Source organism: Tamandua tetradactyla, chromosome 10 (genome assembly GCF_023851605.1).
Source record: "Tamandua tetradactyla isolate mTamTet1 chromosome 10, mTamTet1.pri, whole genome shotgun sequence".
Classification (NCBI taxonomy): domain Eukaryota; kingdom Metazoa; phylum Chordata; class Mammalia; order Pilosa; family Myrmecophagidae; genus Tamandua; species Tamandua tetradactyla.
Window position 1 is genome coordinate 109,619,045 of NC_135336.1, and position 20,376 is coordinate 109,639,420.

Below are 20,376 nucleotides of genomic sequence, written 5' to 3' on the forward strand. Positions count from 1 at the left end.
GGGAATCCAAGGCCCCCAGGGGTGTATGAAGGTGGCCAGCGGGGCACCAAGTCTGTCGGCATCTTAGACTTCCAGCCTCAATGCGTGAGCTCTGAAGTCTGTGGCTTCACCTAGCCCACTGTGTGGTCTTCATGGCAGCAGCCCAGGCTGGCTACAGCAGTTCCTTAAGCTTGTCTTTGCATTATTTGTGCCCTTTCTAAATTTTATTCTGGTTATTAGTTGTTCAATGTGAGCGTTGTCCACTGTTGATTGAGCACTCCTAATGTTGTTTAAACATATTAATTTGTGCCAATCTCCAAAAAAGCCAGTGCCATACTGATATACTGCTGGAGGGTTACAGATGTGGGACTGGGTGATCGGGATGCCAGCCAGGTCTGGGATGAGGGCGCTGCACACCCGTATGCACAGCATGTGTTTTGTTGCGTGTGTGTATGTGTAAGTGCACACTCAGGGTTCAGCGGCTGTGCGCCCTCCGTAGGTGGAAGGAGAGGTGTGAGTGCACACTCAGTGTCTGGCAGCTGTGCACCCTCTGTAGGTGGAAGGAGAGGTGTGAGTGCACACTCAGTGTCCGGCAGCTGTGCACCCTCTGTAGGTGGAAGGAGAGGTGTGAGTGCACACTCAGGGTTCAGCGGCTGTGCGCCCTCCATAGGTGGAGGGAGAGGTGAAATGCCATGCCATGCAGTGCAGGCACCTCCTGTGGGGGGCACAGAGCAGGGAGGAGGCACTGCCTGCGCTTCCTGAACGGGGCATCCTTGTCGTTGTGCTTCCAGGTCTCTGCCTGAGGCCGTGAACCCCTTATTCTTTTAGCTTGTGAAACCTTAGTGCCTTCATGCCTGAATTTGAGAATGCTGCCTCACATAATGGGCACAGAGCCCCCAAGAAAAACAGAAACTTGGCATTCTGTGGGATGCTTGTTTGCTTTGTCTTCAGAAGTGAAAAAACCAAATAAATATATCCAGCCCATTCTGATTTCTACTCTGAGGGAAAATTAATCCCTAAACCCCAGAGGCTGAATGGCTGGGCTGCTTTCCTGAGATGCATGGAAGTTGCTCGAGTTTTCAGTGAGAGTCAGGTGTGAGCTCTGGCTGTCTCAGCAGAGTGCCTGCCGCTCCGCATTGTGGGGGTGATGCTGCTGTGGGGAGCTTGGCACCTCCCTCCTGCTCTATGGGATGGAGTCAGGTTCCCAAGAAAGATGAGTTCAAGTCCAGCCCTCTGTCCTGCATCTGTGAGCGGATTTGTGAGGAGGCTCTTGAAGATCCTCTCAGCTGAGGAAAGGCTGGATGGAATTGGAGTTGACATTAATGCAGTGTGGTGGGAGTCCTCAGGAGCAGGGAAATTGGGCACAGGGGTAGGGGACAGAGGGACCCCAGCAGTAAAGGGGTTATGCAGGCAGGTCAGCACCAAACCCCACAGATTTCAGAGACAAATCGCCTACCAGCACCTTGATTTCACACTTTTAGGGCCCAAAACGGCATTACCTAAGACACTCACCACCTCCCTAATACAGTTTCTAGGTTTCTAGCTTATCATAAAGGCACTGATTGTACATTCCTCACATGCCAGGCTGCAAAGCGATTTGCAGCTGAGGAAACTGAGGCATAGACAACTTCAGGTCTTGCCAAGGTTACGCAGCTGGAGTGTGGCAGAGCTCTGGGTCCTCGGGCTGGCCCAGTCCAGAAGCACTGACCCCGAGGGTGACAGCCCTCAGCACTGGGCTTTACTGCCTCCTTCCAGCAGCTTTATCCCCACGGACATGCTGGAGACGTCACTTTCCCAGTCTGACAACCTGGGAGGGGAGGCCATTGGCCTTGGGGAAGGGGCTCCACTGCTTGTGCCCACAGGTGACTTGAGAATGACCCTGGGGGCAGCTGGCCGATGGAGCACCCTTCTGTGGACTGGCCTTTCTGGGTTCAAGGCTGGGTTGCTGTCACCTGCCCGAGATGCTGGGGCTTCCCTGCTCTGTCCTCTCTGTACCAGGGGAGGATCACTTCAGGAACCCCCACCCCCACCGTGTCCCAGTTCTGCACTTTGCAGCCTTTGAGCATCTTAACTTTGCATGATTCCCCACTTTTTTGGGGGGCTGTGAGTTGGGGTCACATTTCATTCCTTTTCCACATGAATCCTCCGTTATCACAGCACCATTTGTTGAGTTCTTTTTTTCTCAAGTGCATGGGCCTGGAATTGAACCTGGGTCTCCACATGCTGGTGAGAACTCTACCACTGAAGCTCCTGGGCACCCCACATGCCCCTTCTGTGAAGTGGGGGCCACCATGGGTCAGATCAGTGCATTCCTTTTCATTAAAGCTCTTGAAGGCCACACACTTTGAACTTTGACTTTCTAAAAGAAATTACATTTTAAAGGAAAATATGTTTGTAAAAAGAATTTTTCCCCAAGCAATAGCAAATAAATTATTAGAATCATGATCTTTCTCTAAAATATCTGCAGTGTTTTTTGGCATCTTTCTTCAGAGGCTATGGGGAATGTCCTAGAAATTTTAGAAAATGTAAAGAAATAATTCAACGGTTTGGAAATATCATGATGGAAGCCAAGTATTGACTTGCTATTAACTGACATCAAGAACCCAGAACCTTTGGAATCAAGGAGGGAGGCCTTGCTCTTTTGGTCTGGATTGCATAAATTTCTGCCAACTACCATAGAGGTATAAATGAAAATAGTGATTGCTATGAGTGATGCCAGATCACGTTTGCCAGGTCTTTGATGACGCAGCACCCTTTATCCTCAGTGCAGCCCTAATGCTCGACTGTTCTCCCCTTGTGCCTGTGGAGAGATGGGGTCTGTACTAGCTAAAACAGAATCAGCAGGAGATAGCCGTAGATGTAAAATTCATGAAAGTGTCTCACATAACCATGGGGAAGTAGAGTCCAAGGTCTGTAGGGCAGGCCACGAGCTGGCAGCTCCAATGAAGGGTCTGGGCAAACTCCACAGGAGAGGCTCACCACCCAAAGCAGGAGGAGAACCTGTCTCTTCTGAATTCTCCTTAAAAGACTTCCAGTGATTAGATTAAGCATTACTCATTGCAGAAGACATGCCCCTTGGCTGATTACAAATGGAAAAAGCTGTGGATGCAGCTGTTGTGACCATAATTTAATTCTATGAAATGTTCTCATTGAAACAGACAGGCCAGCACTTGCCCAACCAGACAAATGGGTACCAAGACCTGGCCAAGTTGACACATAAAGCTGACCATGACCAGGCCCTTGGAAGAGTGCATGCTGTCAGACCTGAAGGGAATGGATTAGGGCTCAGACATCACACTGGAAAGGAACAACGTGGTGTGCATGGAGAGATGAGAAAGCAATGGGCTCAAAGTGCCTTGCAAATGTAGTGAAGGCCAGGCAGGGACTGTGGAGGGGTGCCTGGCCGACACGGGACCTCTGCGGTGGGAGTGTGCAGGATGTACACGGGGCTAAAGTCCGTGCCTGCAGTCAGCGTGCAGGACATGGCCAGTCACGGCCTCTGGGGTGCTGGCTTTGGAGATGGAGAGGAGGAGGAGGGTCAGAGGAGCTGAAAAGCTGAGAATTGGTAACTAATTGTGGGATGGAAGGTGTGGGGGCCTGGCAGCAGACGCCCAAATGCGTGGGTAGACGGTGGCATGCTTCTTCAGCTTTGTGCTCACCCCAGAAGCCCTGTGCAGGAGTAGGGGGGGGTCATGTCCTGCCCCCACCCAGGGAGAGCTGCCGGCCATGACTGGGAACAGAGAGCAGGCTTCTCCCTTCCCTTTGCCTCACTTCCTTCCTGGCTTCATATGCTTTGCGTCCTCATTTTGGATATTGTGCCATGGTGGTGTGAAGGCATCACATACCCCGGGAAAATTATGCTTTAACCCTGATCCAGTCTTGTGGGAGCAGCTGGTTCTTTGTATCCTAACTCAAAACTGCAGGATGGAAACTATTGATTAGATTATCTCCACAGAGACATGACACGCCTGCTTGTGGGTGTGACTTTTGATTAGATGGAGATGTGACTCCACCCACTCCAGGTGGCCCTGATTAGATTTTTATGGTCTTTAAAGGAAAAACGTTTTGGAGGAACCTCAGCAACAGACCTGATAGAAAGAGCAGACAGGCAAAGAACCGAGACATGGATGTTTGGAGACGCCTGGAGCCCAGCAGACATCACCGTGAGATATTAAGCAAGCCAGAACCAGGAGAGCACCAAGGGAAGCCAAGAGATGAAAGCCAGTCCTGGAGAAACAAAGTGAGGAACCACAGAAACAGAGACTGAAAGCAATGGAGCCCAGGAGCAAGGGGCCATCAGATGCAGCCACGTGACTGCCCAGCAGACAGAGGGTTCTGACCCATCGGCCTTCCTAGAATTAAGGTGTCTTTCCATGGATGCTTTAGTTATGATTCTTTTGTAGTCTTGGAACTATGAACTTGTAACTTATTCAACTCCTTTTTAAAAAGCTGTTCCATTCCTGGTATATTGCATTGTGGCAGCCTGTGTCCTGACAGGGCAGGTGCTGACATCTGTGGGTAACATTTAACATTGGCCATAGGTGGTAAACATCTACTCTCCTCATTGAGCAGGTACAGAAACTGAGGCTTGGGGTGTTGTGTCTGGGCCTTGGCTTGGTCAGGTTCCCTCCCACATACAGCCAAGGTGGCCCCAGACTTGTTGCATGTCACACAATAGTTTGCAAATTCAGAACCGTTTATATATCGCATGAAGGACAGGAATTTGATTCTTGAATGAGAAGCATCAGTATTTCTACACAAAGGCATTTTCTTGCCTCCTTAGGCCCCACAGAAGGGAAGTGAATGCCTTCCTTTGGCCCTGGGCAGCCGATAGCTCAGGGCAGCGTTCCCTGTGGGAGCTGCTGGCACCAGCATTTGCTGTTTCCTGGGTTGGCTGTGCCCAGATAGGGCCTGACAGGCACTCACAGGCTAGCTCTCCCAGCAGCCTGATGCAGATGGCATCGGTATTGCCCCATTATAGAGGAGAAGACCAGGGCTCAGGATTCCCTGGTGAGGGCACAGCAGGGGGTAGGGGGGGACAGAGCCAGGGGTCCTGGATGTGCACCGGCCTGGGTGGGTGCTGCGGACCCCCGGGGACTCAAAATCCGGCCCCTTTGCTGTGGGCTCACCTCCCCCTGAGCCTGACACATGTGGCAAAGTGAGTGGTGGGCTGGGGAGGCAAAGTAGCTGGCCCTGGGTCCCTTCCCAGACTGCTGGGCACCCTCCTCTGTGAGCTCAGGGACCTTGGAGGGAAGAAGCTCCCAGGGGCCCCATGTGCACCTCCATCTGCTCTGACATCAGAAAGTAGGTACTTGGCACTGGCAGCCACACTGGGAGTCCCAAGGTGTGTGCAGTTGGGCTGGCAGTGGCATCTCATGTCCTGAGATGAGTTTCCCTACTGGACACCCATGGGAGCTGGGATGTGGGCCAAAGCCTCCTGTCCTGGGGAGTCCCCATGACCCCTTAGCACAGGGAAGGGGCTCTGGACCCTGAGAATAGAAGGTCTGCCCCTGAGCTGTCCTGGTGGCAGTGCAAAAATGGGCACTGGAATGAGCAGAGCCAGGACCCCTGCCCCCCCCACCCCCTCCCCCACAGTCTCCTGCCCTCCGAGAGCATGCTAGGGCCAGCGTGCTGCAGGAAGCTGCACCTGACCTGACAGGGGTCCTCTTGGTGGCTCGGCTCGTCCCACCTCACAGGGTGGTTAACTGAGGCAGGCAGAAGTGATGAGATGCACCAGGGGACCACAGTGACATTCTGGGGTTGGAAACAGCTCCTGGTCAGAACAGCCTGGCCCACTTTTCCTGTCTGCCAAGTGGGCAGCCTTTTCATCACAAAGTTGCTGATGGATAAAGCTCAGGCAGCTTGCAGAGAATGCTTTGGGTGGTGCTGGGCACGTTCAGCGACCAGAGAGTCGGCTCCCTCCATCTGGGTCCCTGGGTCTGCCTGGCCTCATGAAGGCCGCCTGCCTGAGCCCCTCCTGCTGGCCTCTCTCCATGCGCTGACCATCTGGTGTCATCCTCTCTGGTCCACCTTCGGCCATGGGAGTCCACTGTCTGCCCACAGCTGCCTCCCCACAGCTGCCTCCCCACTGGGATCAGAGGAAGATGCTTTTCCTGGGCCTCTGGGCGGCCATGGTCCTTCAGAGCCTGTGTGGTGAGGGTTTCAGCATTGAGCTGCCATTCCCGAGAACATCCGCCACTCCTGGTTCTCCTGTGCAGGAGATGAGCAGACTGCTCTGTGTGGAAGCTCATTAACTGTTCCATCCCCTTCCTGAACAGTATGCCACCTTAGTGCCCAGACGAAAGGTGAAGAAACTGAGGAGGGGGCGCTCGCTCCTTGGGCTGGCAGTGGCTGGGCGCAGCCTGGAGGAGCTGATGGGTGGGGCAGGGTCTTCTGGGGCTGGGACCCTCCCCCAGCTGCAAACTGCACAGCATGAAACAACCCCTCACCTCCAAGGCTTCTGCAAGAGGAAGCCCTGAGGGGGGCCCCCGGTGGGCCTGCTGTGCTCCCTTTGGCCTGAAGCTCTTGTCCATATAAGCACAGTTTGGGCATGTGGTGTAGACGCCTGGCTCCCCATGACCACCTGTGGGCATGTGGTGTAGACACCTGGCTCACTGTGACGGGCTCTGGGTGTGCAGTGTAGACACTGGGCTCCCCATGACCACCTCTGGGCATGCGGTGTAGATGCCCAGCTCTCTGTGGCTGCCTCCAGGTGCGGGTGTAGATGCCGGGCTCCCCATGACCACCTCTAGGTGAACTGTGTAAATGGCTGGCCCTCTGTGGCCACCTCTGGGATCTCAAGCTGATGATTTCACTCTTGTTTTTCAGGGAATGAACTGCAAAGATCATGTCTGAAGTACAAGGAATTGTGGAGTTTTCTGTAGAGCTGCATAAATTTTACAATGTGGATCTCTTTCAGAGAGGGTAAGTTTGCTTTGCTGTGTGTATGTGTTTTTCTGGTAGTGGTGATGAGGCAGGATTTTGCCTACTAAGGAAATAAGTTTGTTTTTCCTGCTAAGTGGAAAATCTAAGTCCTTAGTGCATCTGAAAACAAATCATAACTTGAAGGAGAGAGTGCTAATTTCTCTCCTCTGCTGGGCTTAGCTCCTTCTCTCTCCTCAGTTGCTTTTTCCATTAATACTGTCAGTTTAAAGAAAAGTAAATTTATTGGAGATGAAGCTGAGACAAGGGTGTTTGTGAGCCCCACACTGATTGCTGCCATCTTCCCAATCCACATATAAACTTTTTGCCTTGAAAAACTGAGGTTATTTGTATTCACCAGTGCCCTCTGCAGAGACATAAATACAGTACTGCTGCTTCAGGGCATCCTCTGCACTTGGTCTTTTATGCCCACCACCTCCAAAGAGCCTAATGATTGTGTTTGCATGTGTGACAGTGTGGCATGGCTGCATGCATCGGCCATGCCCAGCCTGGGACTTTGCACTCACGCTGGCTGCCACCACTCTCCTCCTGTTCTGGAAGAGTACACTGAAGTCTGGAGAAATTGAATTTGTGATGCACCCGAGTTAAGAGAGCAAACAAGTATCCAAAACAAGGCCTAACGATCGGTCTACTCTTGCTGGGGCCCTGGGCTGGGTGGGCTCTGGTCTTCAGGTCCCCACAGGCTAGCCCGGGCTTGTCTGCATGACCGCTAGGCTGCAGAGCAAGTGTGGAAACACCTAAGTCTCGATGCCCAGCTTCAGAACTTGCAAAGTGTTGTTTTTCCAGCATTCTATTGACCAAACAAATACACAGGCTGGCTTCAAATCAAAGGGCAGAGAGCAGATGCCATCTTTTTTCTGGAAAGGAAGAATCTGTGTGCACTTTTGAAATCTGTCACCCAAGGCTAGACTCCAGGTTCAAAAAGGAAAGTTCTGACATTAATGCTGCAAGTAACCATGGAGCCCTGTGGTTAGGGTTAGGCCCCTTGTTATGTGAGGGTGAAATTCAGTGGCCTGAGCTGTCTGGGGAAGTGAGCTGCATTAGGCAGTGAAAGGAATGGTCAAGGTTCCAGGGCCATCTCTGTGGGGAAGGCACCACCCCACATGAGGTCAGGAGCTGGAGCTGGGTTTTGAGGCAGAAACCCCAGCACCGTTGTGTGGTTTACCGTTCCTCATTTCATCAGAAATTGCCTGCGATAATGAGGTGAACTCTGGGTTTGAGGTCAGAACTGCTGAATCCTGGCTTGACCACTGCTTCTTGAGGGTCCAGTGGCAAGGCAATCCACTGTCTGCTCTGCAATTGGGGGGAAAGAAATAATATCAATAATATCATGTGCTGGTCATGGGTTTAGACACGTTTCCACTCCTTATCCCTGATCCTCAGAACCAACCTAGAAGTAAGTGGTCTTATCGTCCTTTTCCTGGACAGGTCACTTGGGATCAGGGAGGTTAAGGATTACACAGCTTGAACATAACAAAGTAAGATCCGAGGCCACGGCTTGTCCCTCAGCATCTTCTAGTGCTCCTGTGTGGGGGTGGGCTGCTGTCCATAGAGGTGTGTGCCCTCAGGAGTGCGCTGGGCATGTCTGGGTGTGGAGAATGTGTCAGAGCTTCTACTTGTGATTGTCTCAATACAGAATGAGAAGAACTTCACGTTCACTAGTAACCAGAATGCAGAGGACCCTGGCCACCTTGTGCACACTGGGCCGTCATGGTCCTGCCCAGTGCCTGGGGTCTCGGGAGAGAAGAGGATGCTACATGGCGTGGTCAGGCCCAGGGGTGCTGTGTATCACAGGATGCTGGTTTGGGACAGGTGGTCATGCACGGCTACAAGCTGTTTTCTGGGGCTGACTACTTTAACCCTCATCAAATGCAGGTGGCTTCACAGGGATGCTTTAAAGAAATCATGAATCAAAGGAAATAATAACTCAAGGATGGCAAGCACTGGGAGGGGACAGGACCACCTCTCCTGCTCCTTCTGTGTGCCTGTCCCATGATGCTGGGAATCTGGTGGTAGGCAGACTGCTGTGTTGTGCTCACCTAGGAAACTATTTGGTATGGGGATCACACCCACACAGCTCATAGCACAACTCACCCCACCCATGCTGGGCCTTGAGCTGTGGACTAAGACGTCCCTGTGGAGACACATCAAGGGGACAGGCCCAAGCATGACGAGGCTCCTTTGCACTGGCAGAGGGTGGGAACATGAAGTGGAATCATAACTTTAGCAAGGCAAGACTCTGCTTCTCGTCTGTTCCTTCGAGAGCTCAGGGAGCACGTGGTTCACCCAAGCTGGCCCTAGGACCCAGCAACTGGGACATTGCGATAGATTCTTAGTAGGAACCAAAAGGAAATGTGGTCCATTGATAGCTAAAACAACTGTTTTTAAACATGGCTTAATTCATCTTTATCTCCTTACTTAAAAGAACTGTTGTTTCCTTTTATTTGTGTTAAAATAGACATACCTTAAAATCTACCATTTTAACCATTTTTAAGTATACAGTTCAATGGCGTTAATTGCATTTACAATGTCGTGCTATCATCACCACCATCCAATACCAAAACCATTTCAGCATCTCAAGCAGAAATACTGTCCCTATTAAGCATCAACTGCTCATTTCCCTTCCGCCTGACCTTGTCACATCTATTCTATTTTGTGTCTCTATGAACTTGCCTGTTCCAGATTTTTCATATAATTGGAATCACGCTGAATGTGTCCTTTTGTGTCTGGCTTATTTCCTGTAGCATGTTTTCAAGGTTCGTCCATATTATGATTCATATTAGAGCCTCATTCTTCTTTCTGGATGAATAGTATTTATTCTGTGTATGTACCACATTTCGTTTATCCAGTCATCTGCTGATGATACTTGGGTTGTCCCTACCTTTCGGCTATTGTGAATAATTCTGTTAATATTGGCAAGCAGGTGTCTTTTTGAGTCCTTACTTTCAATTCTTTCAGGTTTATAGTAGTGGTATAGCCAGGTCATATGGCATTTTTGTGTCTAACACTATATTTATAATATATGTTATATATAAGTAGAATGGTATATGCTTATGATTTATGAATAAATATGTGCATATTGGAGTTGCATGCTCAAAAATGCATTTACAGATACAGAGACCTGCAGCCAATTGACATTGGAGACCATTGGTTGGGTAGAATGAGGGTGGTGCTATCCTCTTCCAACTCATCCCATTAGGATTTTTTTAATTTTATTTTTTATTATTTTTTTTCTGTGTGCATGTGGGATGACAGGAGTCAGATTTCATGATTTTCCATTTGAGTATCCTGTTATTGCAGTGCCATTTGTTGAATTTTTGTTTGTGTGTTTTTCATTTATTTTTTTTGTTGGTTTGTTTGTTTGGGACATGTGTGGATCCAATCAAACCCAGGTCTCCTGTGTGGCAGGCAAGAATTCTACCACTGAGCACCCTCATGCCCCATTAGGGCTTTTCGTTTTGAGGCATGAGGGTGTTGCGGCACACACTGCAGACATGCCAGAAGACATAATCTTAGGACTGAACTTGTTGGGTGTAGCCTCATGGAAGCTGCTTCTCTGAAAATGCCTGGCTGGTTTGAGCAAAGGCAGCACCCACTGCTTATTGTGAAAACAGTCAACTTGCATTTCTCCAAAGTCTCCAGTGACTGAAGCAAATTCTTAAAGGGAACACACACCTCAAACATGTCAACAACCGTCATCCATAACCGCATGGGACTCAGATGCTGCTGCTGGGAGAGAGGCGAGGAGGCACTGGCAGGGAGCTGGCCAATCCCCAACCAAATCCCACTGAGGAGCCCTCAGCTCTCTGCAACCCCCTTAAAAGCACTTGGAGTCATCGTTTTATCACCTGTAAAGAGTGATGACGAATATTTCTTCTGGGGCATCAGGAAGTGTTACAAAACAATTAATATACACAGAGCAGCTAGCCTGGTCCTGCCATCTATTTGGTGTTATCTGAATTTTAGCTAAGACTAGTAAATTCTTGCCTCCAGTCTGTCAACACAATTAATGGAGTTATTATTCAAAAGGGTTGATCTGACTAACTTAATTCTTTGTTTTAAAACCCTCAAGCTTCCTTTTACTTTTGCTTCTCAGTGTAGTGTCCAAAATCTGCATGGTTTGACCTTAAAACTTCTTTCACCTTATCATCTGGGCTCAGACATTTTTTTTTCTGTAATTTTTAAAAAATATTTTTATTGGTAAAACAACATAGAAGCACAAACATTCTTAACCTACAAATATTCTGTAAATAGTGTACAATCAATGGCTCACAGTCTCATCACATAGTTGTATATTTTTCAGCATCATAAGTTTTTAGAACATTTGTAGCACTCCAGTAAAAGAAATAAAAAAGGAAACATTCATACATACATACCCCTTAGCTCTCCCTCTCATTGACCACTAGTATTTTCATCTATCCAATTTATTTTAACCTTTGTTCCCCCTATTATTTATTTATTTTTATCCATTTTTTTACTCACTTGTCCATACCCTGAATAAAAGGAGCACTAGACACAAGGTTCTCACAATCGCACAGTCACATTGTAAATGTTATATCATTATACAATCATCTTCGAGAATCAAGGCTGCTGGAACATGGCTTAACAGTTGCAGGTACTTCCCTCCAGCCTCTCTAATACACCATAAACTAAAAAGGGATATCTATATAATGCATAAGAATAACCTCCAGGATAACCTCTTGACTCTGTAATCTCTCAGCCACTGACACTATTTTGTCTCATTTCTCTCTTCCACCTTTTGGTCAAGATGGTTTACTCAACCCCTTGATGCCAGGTCCCAGCTTATGCCAGGACTTCTGTCCCATGTTGTCAGGGAGGTTTACACTCCTGGGAGTCATGTCATCTGTAGGGGATGGGCAGCGGGTTCCCCTACTGTGACGGCTGAGAGAGGCCACATTACTCAAACCTATCTTGACCATCCTTCTGCCAGTATTGGCTTGGAAAATTCTACCCTTTTACCAGTTCCCACTTAAATGTCGCCTCTGTCCCAAAGCATTCCTATGGTTTGATTTCTGCCAAGTCTGTCCAGCCCAAGTGTTATGATCCCTATGTGGGTCACGTTTGTACAGGGCACCTCTTACTCATATTGTTCAGTCATCATTTGTCCATTCATTCTCTAAGCTAGTGTAATTGACGTGGGAGCTGGAGACAGTAGATGGGAGGCAGGGCCCTGCCTCAAGCCGTGGTCCAGCATTGCAGGGGATGGACACACGCGTAGAAGACCCTGGTGTGTGACAGGTTCTGTAACCAACACAGACCTGGGCACCATGGAGAAATGCAGAAGGGGTGTCCATCCATGGGCAGTCAGAGCGGCTTCCTGGAGGAAGCAACCTCAGGGCCAGACATTGAAGGGTGGATGGCACTCAGTCAAGTGCAGAAACTGGTGAGGCAGGGACAGAGTGGCTCAGGGACATCAGGAAGCAACCAAAGTCAACAAGAGAAGCCGTGAGTGGCTGTGCATGGGGAGTGTAAGGTGTGATGTGTGAGGAATTGCTTTCTCTTTGAGTGGATCTAAGGTCCATAAGGGAGAGTCTGTTTAGATTTCTGGTGTGCAGCATGAGCAGGTACCTGCTATGAGATACATACAGCCTATTCTGATGTACTGAGCAGGACCCTCAGGAAGGTTGCATGGTTCTTCATTAAATGATATTAAAGGAAAGGCAAAGATTCTTTTTTTTCATTAATTTTTTTAATACCAAAAAACACCATACAAACGCGAACATTCATAACTTGATCATTCCATTCTACATATATAATCAGTAGTTCACAATATCATCACATAGTTGCATAATCATCATCATGATCATTTCTTGGAACATTTGCATCTATTCAGAAAAAGAAATAAAAAGAAAACAGAAAAAAATGTGTACATACCATACCCCCACCGCTCCCTCCCACCGATCACCAGCATTTCACTCTAAATTTATTTTAACATTTGTTCCCATTATTCATCTTTATTCTATATGTTTTACTCATCTGTTGATAAGATAGATAAAAGGAGCATCAGACACAAGGTTTTCACAATCACACAGTCACATTGTGAAAGCTATATCATTATTCAATCAACTTCAAGAAACATGGCTACTGAATCACAGCCCAACATTTTCAGCCAGTTCCCTCCAGCCTCTCCACTACCTCTTGACTAACAAGGTGATATCTATTTAATGTGTAAGAAAACCTCCAGGATAACTTCTCAACTCTGTTTTGGATCTCTCAGCCATGGACACTTTATTTTGTCTCATTTCTCTCTTCCCCCTTTTGGTCAAGAAGATTTTCTCAATCCCTTGATGCTGAGTCTCAGCTCATTCTAGGATTTCTGTCCCACATTGCCAGGAAGGTCCAAACCCCTGCGAGTCATGTCCCACATAGACAGAGGAAGGGTGGTGAGTTTGCTTGTTGTGTTGGCTGGAGAGAGAGGCCACATCTGAGCAACAAAAGAGGTTCTCTTGGGGTTGACTCTTAGGCCTAATTTTAAGTAGGCTTAGCCTATCCTTTGTGGGGTTTTTCATATGAACAAACCCCAAGATTGGGGGCTCAGAGAGGTGAAGATTCTTGATTCCTAATGGACTCTTTAAACCTGTGCTCTCATGTGGCCCATGGATCAGCAGCATCGCAGCCATGTGGGAGCTTGTTGGAAATGCAGATTCTCAGGCTTGCCTCTGCTCTCCACCGGGGAGTGTCTAGTCACAGGGCTTAGGTGATTGAGATGGCATGTGCTTTCCAGGTGATTTGGGTTGAGAAGCATCGGGGGCATTGCCAAAAGTGTATCTGTGAAAATCTCAGCCCTGGTCCCTATGTGCTGTTCAGAGAAACAGAATCTATAGGGTGTGAATTTGCTTTGGAGAATTGACTCAAGGAATTGCACAGTTGGTGAGTTTGGAATCCACAGGGCAGCCAAGCAGACCAGAAACTCAGGCAATGCTGTTATAGTCTTGAGTCTAAATTGCATAGAGCAGGCTGACAGGCTGCAAACAGGCAGAATTTTAAGCTGCAGTCTTGAGATGCAGTTTCTTCTTTCCCAGGAAACCTCAGTTTTTTACTGTGAAGGCCTTCAACTAATGTTTGAGGACCACTCACCCACGTTATTGAGGATGAGCTCCCTTACTTAGAGTCAGCTGATATGGATGTTAACAGAATACCTTTCTGGTAATACCTAGAATGGTGCTGGATTAAGGAACTGGGCACTAGGGCACAGCCAAGTTGGTCCATTAGATTGACCACAGTAACCCCCTGGAATCACCTGGGGAACTGAAAAATCCATCCTCCATGCCAATTAAATCCAGAATGCTCAGTTGGAGCCTGGGCATCAGCACTTTTTAAAGCTCTCCCGGTAATTCCAAGTTTGAGAATAATTGGGCCAGGTCTACATGATGTTTCCAGAAGCCATGTAACCACACCTTTCCTTGTTAACCTCCTCAGCTTAATGGAATGGGGACCTCACAGCTCTCATGGCATGAAAGATTGGCACGTCTCCTCTTGCCCATTAGGAGATACCTCTTGACTTCTTTGCACTTGGCTTCTGCTCAAGAAATTGCAGGGATTCTGTGCCAGCTTTCCAGCACAGGAGCTGGGGGTAAGAAAGTTATGGGGAGATCTTACTTCATATACAGTAACATTCGATAAGGAATTATTGTGACATGAACAATCAATAGGAAAAACCCATTACATGGTTATTCACTGTCATCAATATATTAAATAGCTCATTTGTGTTTATGAGACCGTGCATTGCTGCTTCTAAGATTGTTAGCTGTTAGCTGAGTTGAAGCTCACATTTGCCCTTGAAAATAGATTCAGATTTCACTTTAAATCTTAACTCTATGACTCAGATGAGACTCTTTATTAAACTGCTTGTACTTCTGAGTGAAATTTGTTGTGTTTGGTGTTCAAATTCATCTCCTTTCTTCCACCCCTTTCCCACATATAAACCCACCAGGAGACCCCCCTGCCCCCAGAGGTTTGGGGCAGCATTCTCAGCAGTGCTGAGAATGCTGGTCCCACTGCACAAAGGACCTGCCATCACCATTGTCAGAGCTGATGGGAAAGGTGGCATTTCACAGCAGCATTGGCACTGAAATCCCCTCTGCACAGAAATACCTGACCTTGCTCAAGCAGAGCAAAAGTGGTTGCATCATTGGCAAGTAATTAAGAAATGGGCCTTGTGCTGCTGCTGTGGGTCCCTCACTGCCGGTGCCCATCACAGTGGTTCCCAGTGAGGTAAGCACCCAGCCCCGACGCCCCTAATGGACTTGGAAATGCAATTATCTGGGCTTGCCAGAGAGCAGTGAATTGATTTGTCTGGTTCTGTCACACACGATGCTTTTTTCTCTTTTCTGATTGAAATTCAACGATGTCCTTTTCCCTCATCCCACCAGGAATGAAGTGGGTGTGTGGACATTTGAGGACTGATTGGATGCCCAGCTCTGTGGGGAAGGGGGTCTCTGGTAGAGCTGGGGTTGGCGGGAGGTGAACCTGCCAGGCACATGTTGCTGGAGATTCGACAGGGTGCAGTGTCCCCTGTGGTCAGTGGTCAGTGGCTGAGCTTTGGACATCATGTAGCCCAGAGGCTAACAGGCCATTTCAGGTGTGTGACTTTCCAATTGTGCAAAGCAGTGCACTCCTGTTATTTTTGTATAGACTAGTTTGACAAGAATTTTATCACTTGCCATCAAGATCCCCTTCTATTACAGAGTGATTTCTAACAATCTTTCATCTCTAAATTCTCACTATTATTTTAATATATAATATATTAAACATATTAAATTGTTACATAAAAGCATTTGTGACTATTTCTGTGAAATCTGACCTTGGCTTCAGATGGGGAGTGTTTGTATAGATATGCATTCTAGATTACTTTTCCAGCAAATCCTCATCCATGTAAATGAATGCACTGCCCCAGTTTTTCTTCTTTTAGCATTTAATCTGTGACTTCATAATCCTGCTGTGCTGAGCCTTTTATCCTTTTAACCCCTGGTTGAGAACATGCTCAGCAGGTCTGCAAGGGAAAGACCCCTCCGGGGTTGAGTGTTGCCCTGCAGAGGACATAAAATGCTCCCTGAGCTCAGAGCGGCCCACAGGGTCGTGTTTCCTCCCTGGGGGCTCAGGCCCAGCAGCGATGCCTTGGGCCTGCGGCCTGCCCTGGCTGCTAGCTGAGGGCACAGACGCCCCCAGAGGCGAAGGGCAAGTGGTGGCATGTGTACTGCAACAGGAGCCTCAGAGATCTCAGAGACATGAATCTCAGCTCTAATTCCATTTCTGCTGTCACAGCGACACCGCATGCAGCTGACTAAACTTCCTTGACCACACTTTCCCTCCTCTCGCAGAATCTTTATCCAAGGTCAGTGAGCTAGTACTTGTGAAGCCCTAGCTGAGTGGCAGCAGGTTGGTGAGCGCTGGGCGGGGCCAGGCTGGACTCCCAGTCAGGTGCTCCCTCCTGGACTCTTACGAGGCCCTTGGTGCCTGCTGCCATCAGCCCCGTGGAAAGGGCCCTCTGGGGAACCGTTGTGGCCTCGAGGCGAGAAGCCCCATTTCCTGGTCTTTATAGCATTTCTGGGATAAGTGACTAAGGCCCCATTTTAAACTGAATAGTAGCTTTAGGGCATTGGTAAAGCACCACCAGAGCCATGAACAACCTCTTTCCTACAGTCTCTGAGTGCGCCAGGGGCCACAGTGCAGGATGAGAGTGAGGGCTCCATCACTCCTTGCTATTTTCATCGTTTCCATTGTGTGAACAGTGTTGAGAAGCAGTTTTAAGCACTTAAATTTCTTCATTTCAGTTGAATATACACATGCATATAGTCCTGACTGCAGAAATAATACGTGTATTATGGAAAATAAGGAAAAGGACAAAGATGAAGGTGTTAACTGTAATTATTCCACTTGGGAAAACTGTTCTAAGTGTGTGTGTGAGAGACTGTTTTGTCTGTACATATGTGCGTGTGCATTCCGTTACAAAAATGTAACCTTCATTCTCTATTTTTTCACTTATTCTGTGGTGGGCATTTTCCATAATGCTACATTTCTTTCAACATGTTTAGTAGCCCAGATGGGGTGTTCAGGTGAAGAGAGGTTTATTTCCTCAAACACAACACATGACTGCAAACTGCATCACTACAGAGCACTGTGTCTGTGCATCTCAGGCTTCCCTTATTCCTTCACTTCTTCAGCATCTGGAAGAAGGAAGTTAAGGAATGTGCAGGAGTCTGAGCTAGGGCTACTGGGAGATACAAGGAGCATCAATGAGGGAGAAGAAATCACAGAGGCCGAGAGAAGTGACAGCTGAGCAAGAGATGTTCCTGAGCCCAGACATTACAGAGAGATTGAAGGCACCAGGGTGAAAAGGGTGGCCTCTGTGAGATGTGAGTGATGAGCCAGAGGCCACATCCCGGGAAGTGAGTGTGGAGTGATCCAGCCTCAGAGGCAGATCTCAGCGTGTGCAGAGGAGAGCTGGCATTTAAAATGCATGCACTGTGCAGGGAAGCTGCCAGAGCTAAAGGGCACTGCATGCCCACAGAGCTGATGCTGCCAGGAGCGGGGGTGGGCATGGCGTCCTGGGGAAGGTGGAAGAGTGTACGGAGCACCAAGGCCCTAGACTTCTCCTTTTAGGGATGGGCTGGAGGTTGGAGGGTGGCATTGGTGGGTTAGGCAGCAGAGCAATGCGTAAATCAGATTTGGGGTCAAGCAGCATTTGAGCTGTGGACAAGGGATTGCAGAAGGGAGAGACAGTGCCTGGGCTGTAGTTGGCACACATTCAACTCACATTTGTAGAGTGGGATTCCTTACACCTGAGCTGGTGATGAGGGCTAAGGAGACATTTCCTGAGCACTGTGGCTTCTTGCTGCATCGAGGACACACTGTTGAATGCCTTATGGAAGATGGGAGTTAGGACTGTGTGCAGATCAGACCCAAAATTGATCTCTCCCTTCCCATGACTTGAGGAGCTATAGAACAGTGAAGGAATGAAACAATGCCTGTTACTAACAGCTGGGAAACTGGCTGATCCTCTCCTAGTTCAGGGTATTGAGAAGACAAATTCAGCAATAAGGTGTAGACATGGGCATGGAGCTGAACTGGGGTTTCTTCCTGCCCTCCCCAAGATGCCTCTTTAGACTCAAGTGTGTACAGCCAGAAGAAGGAGACAGGGAGGGGAAGACAGATGGGTACCTGTCCCTTCTCTCCACCTGACCTTGCTGAGCACACCGGGAAAACTGCCTGTCAGAGGACTGTGTGTGATTCTCAATATTTAAGGCAAAGTGACCCTGTCTGTTGTTGTTATTTTTTTTATTTTTAATGCACTTTTGTTGAAATATATATTCACATACCATATAATCATCTGAATTGTAGAATCAGTGGTCCAGTTTCATCATATAGCTGTGCATTTGTCATCACAATAGATATTTGAACATTTTCATTACTCCAAAAAATAAAAACAAGAACAAAGTAAAAGTGAAAAAGAACACCCAAAATCCCATCCCCTCCATCCCCTCACTGTTTATTTAAGTTTTGTCTTTTTATTTCTTGCACATCTGTCCATGCACTGGATAAAGGAAGCATCAGCCACAAGGTTTTCACAATCACAGGATCACACCTTAAAAACTCTGTAGTGGTTCAGTCATCTTCAAGCATCAAGGCTATTGGATTACAGTTCAGGTGTTGTCCCCTATCCAGTCCAACTCACCAAGAACTGAAGGAGATATCTACATATGGCATAAGACTAACCTCCAGAATGACCTCTCAGCTCTGTTTGAAATCTGTCAGCCACTGACACCTTATTTTGTCTCATTTCTCTTTCCCCTTCGGCGGAGAAGACTTCCTCACTCACACGATGCCAGGGCCAGGCTTGTCTCCTTGTGACTTTAAGACTTAGTGTAAATCTACAAAATCTTGGCAAGAGGCCACAGCTTTTGAGGGTAATTCCAGTGTTTGTGTCTTGACTGTGGTGAGGATTTCATGGATGTATACTTATGTCAAAACTTACCAGCTTACAGCTTCCCCGGGGACATTTTCCTTACACATCTCCAAACCTCAGGGTCTCATGTTGGCCCTGTCACTTCTGTCTGCTCTTCCCAAGTGGTTTCCCAGTAAGAGCTCCAGGAGGCAACCCTCCCTTGGATGGATGGATACACATCTCCATGGAAACCCCCTAATCAAGGGTCCCACACAACAGCATTGAATGAAGATTAAAGAACATGGCTTTCCTGGGTGCACAACAGATTCACACTGGCACAGGGTTGATTGGCCAACCTGTGCTAAGTTGGATTTGACTAGAGGGTAGACTGCTTTGTGTCCGTGTTTGCCAGCAGCCTTCCCTTGTGTAAAAAGGAAATATGTGTTGACTTGGGCGAAGGGAGGGGAATGACGTTTTTTGGTATCGATTGAGACTAAGCACTTTTTATGGGGTGTTTTAGTTCATGATACAGGACATTCAGAGAGGTTTGTGCAGGGCTGGCATTTGGGCTGTGAAGCCAGAGTGCTCAAGCTTGAATCCTGGTCCCAAGGCCTTGGAGCAGAGTGGTCATGGACTGATTACTTCACCTCTCTGTGCCTCAGTTTCCTCATCTGAAAAGCACAGTTAATGATCACCCCCTTGTAAGGTTGTGTGAAGGATAAGTGAATGTGTGTATGTGTGTAAGCGCACAAACTGCTGTTGGTACATTTTGGCTGTCTGGTTATGTTTCTTCATTGCCATCATCATGGCCATGTTCTGTCAAGGGAAGTACCACTGTTGGTGAATGGCTGAGCCAGAGTTCAGGCCTGTGTGTGTCTCACTGCAGAGCTTAGAGTCTAGTACATGCTTTAAATTGCTCCTCTACTTTGCTTAGCCTGCAAAAAGGGATGTCTGCAGGAGCACAAAGCTACTAATTTCTCCATCCCTCCATCCATGTGTGCACACATTCTCCCATTCATGCATTCATGTATTCACTCATTCATTCATTCTTCTTCCCATCATGGTGTATCTAATAGGTAATATGCGGTCAGACCTATGACAAATGTTGCAGAATAAAAATTAGAAAAGAAAAAAAATAAAGAAAAAGAAAGAAGGAATTGGCTTGCCCTTAGTCCCTGCTGTATCCTGGAGATTATGCGCATAATTTTATCTACTTCATTTTATTTGATAATCCTGGTGATGAAGTTGTTATCTTTCCCGTTTTGCACTTGAGCAAATAGTCTTCAACACAGAGAAAAAGAATTTACTCCCCAGCAGCCCCACGGGCTAGTCTTGAAGGAGTGAGGCTTCTGTTCCAGCTCTGCCCCCTTCCCAGCCCAACCCCCTTTCCCGGAAGCCCTGCTTCCTCCCTTCAACCTCACCCGGGTCCCCACCCCTCACAACTTGAGTCTTCCTGGGGAGTCAAGAAGTGAGGAAGCTCAGAGACCCCATTTCACATTCCTTTTCCCCCTTTCCTTTGATTTCTTTCATTTCACAAGGAACATTAGTCC

General features: G+C 47.9%; 1 long non-coding RNA gene across 1 annotated transcript in view; it reads left to right on the forward strand.

The window, feature by feature from the left end:
• Window positions 1-4,038: 4,038 nt before the first annotated feature.
• The window catches only part of LOC143648802 (uncharacterized), a 55,810-nt gene continuing 39,472 nt past the window's right edge, over window positions 4,039-20,376 (forward strand). Inside the window, exons 1-2 of the long non-coding RNA XR_013158820.1 lie at window positions 4,039-4,342; window positions 6,808-6,903. This is a non-coding gene — a long non-coding RNA (uncharacterized LOC143648802). The remainder of the gene's footprint in view (window positions 4,343-6,807; window positions 6,904-20,376) is intronic.